Raw genomic sequence first — 2,386 nt, 5'->3', positions numbered from 1 at the left:
TGACAGCCATTCATTGCCAACTCTCCTTCTGGGCAGGACACCACATATGATTGGGATCCCTCCCTTCGACCTAATACATTCTATGGCTGTCTTGAACTTATCAAGAAGCTCCTCACTCCTACACCGGCCAATATCATTGCCTCCTGCACTAAGGCAGATAATGGGTTTGTTCCCATTACCAGACAAGGTATTGTCCATCCTGTCAACTATATCCCCCACCCCAGCTCCTGGCAAACACACTCTCACCCTATTTTTATTTTTACCACAAAAAGCTCTGTCCAAGTACCATACCTGGGAATCGCCAACAATTAAGGTTTTCGTACCTTCCTTGTCAGCCTTGTCCCTGACTATGCTAACGTCCAAATCGTCTATCAAAGGACTGAAAAGGATTGGTACATTTAGCTGTTGTTGTCGTATCCTTGGTGTGTTTTTTCACCACCAGTTTGGTCGTCCCTCTCCTCACAACCTTCCATTCGTCTGAGTTTTCGTCAGACAAGGGCTTTCCTTGTCTCGTTTCCTCCTTCATCTTCACTATCTCTTCCTTTAGTTTCAAGTTTTCTTCCTTGGCCCTCTCTAACTCTGCCCTCAGAAGGACACAGCCCTGTTCACGAGTAGCACTAGCCTCCTGCGTCTCTCCCACGCCTCCTGCGTCTCTCCCATGCCTCCTGTGTCTCTCCCACGCCTCCTGCGTCTCTCCCATGCCTCTGTGTCTCTCCCACGCCTCCTGTGTCTCTCCCACGCCTCCTGTGTCTCTCCCACGCCTCCTGTGTCTCTCCACGCCTCCTGTGTCTCTCCCATGCCTCCTGCGTCTCCCATGCCTCCTGTGTCTCTCCCGCCTCCTGCGTCTCTCCCATGCCTCCTGTGTCTCTCCCACCTCCTGTGTCTCTCCCACGCCTCCTGTGTCTCTCTCCACGCCTCCTGTGTCTCTCCCACGCCTCCTGTGTCTCTCCCATGCCTCCTGTGTCTCTCCACGCCTCCTGCGTCTCTCCCATGCCTCCTGTGCCTCTCCACGCCTCCTGTGCCTCTCCACGCCTCCTGTGTCTCTCCCGCCTCCTGTGTCTCTCCTTATGCCTCCTGCGTCTCTCCCACCTCCTGTGTCTCTCCCACGCCTCCTGTGTCTCTCCACGCCTCCTGCGTCTCTCCCACACCTCCTGTGTCTCTCCCTATGCCTCCTGCGTCTCTCCCTCTGTCTCTCCCACCTCCTGTGTCTCTCCCACCTCCTGAACCTCTCCCACGCCTCCTGTCTCTCCCACCTCCTGTGTCTCCCACGCCTCCTGTGTCTCTCCACGCCTCCTGTGTCTCTCCCACCTCCTGTGTCTCTCCCACCTCTGTGTCTCTCCCACGCCTCCTGTGTCTCTCCACGCCTCCCGTCTCTCCCATGCCTCCTGTGTCTCTCACGCCTCCTGTGTCTCTCCACGCCTCCTGTGTCTCTCCCACGCCTCCTGTGTCTCTCCCACCTCCTGTCTCTCCCACGCCTCCTGCGTCTCTCCCATGCCTCCTGTGTCTCTCCCACCTCTCCTGTGTCTCTCTCCCACGCCTCCTGTGTCTCTCCCACGCCTCCTGTGTCTCTCCACGCCTCCTGTGTCTCTCCATGCCTCCTGCGTCTCTCCCATGCCTCCTGTGTCTCTCCCACGCCTCCTGCGTCTCTCCCATGCCTCCTGTCTCTCCCACGCCTCCTGTCTCTCCCACACCCCTCCTGTGTCTCTCCACGCCTCCTGTGTCTCTCCCACGCCTCTGTGTCTCTCCCATGCCTTCTGTGTCTCTCTCCCACGCCTCCTGCGTCTCCCATGCCTCCTGTGCCTCTCCACGCCTCCTGTGCCTCTCCCACGCCTCCTGTGTCTCTCCCAGCCTCCTGTGTCTCTCCCACGCCTCCTGTGTCTCTCTCCCACCTCCTGTGTCTCCTCCCGCCTCCTGTGTCTCTCCCACCTCCTGTGCCTCTCCCACGCCTCCTGTGTCTCTCCACGCCTCCTGTGTCTCTCCCACGCCTCCTGTGTCTCTCCCACGCCTCCTGTGTCTCTCCCACCTCCTGTGTCTCTCCCACGCCTCCTGTGTCTCTCCCACCCTCTGTGTCTCTCCTCCTCCTGTGTCTCTCCCACGCCTCCTGTGTCTCTCCCACGCCTCCTGTGTCTCTCCCACCTCTTGTGTCTCTCCCACGCTCCTTGTCTCTCCCACCTCTTGTGTCTCTCCGCCTCCTGTGTCTCCACCTCTTGTGTCTCTCCACCTCCTGTGTCTCTCCCACCTCCTGTGTCTCTCCCACGCCTCCTGTGTCTCTCCCACCTCTTGTGTCTCTCCACCTCCTGTGTCTCTCCCCACCCCTGTGTCTCTCCCACCCCCCTGTGTCTCTCCCACGCCTCCTGTGTCTCTCCACCTCTTGTGTCTCTCCCAC

The sequence above is a fragment of the Homarus americanus genome, unplaced genomic scaffold (assembly GCF_018991925.1).
Source record: "Homarus americanus isolate GMGI-L3 unplaced genomic scaffold, GMGI_Hamer_2.0 scaffold8311, whole genome shotgun sequence".
Taxonomy (NCBI): domain Eukaryota; kingdom Metazoa; phylum Arthropoda; class Malacostraca; order Decapoda; family Nephropidae; genus Homarus; species Homarus americanus.
Note: the sequence above shows the minus strand (reverse complement) of the source record.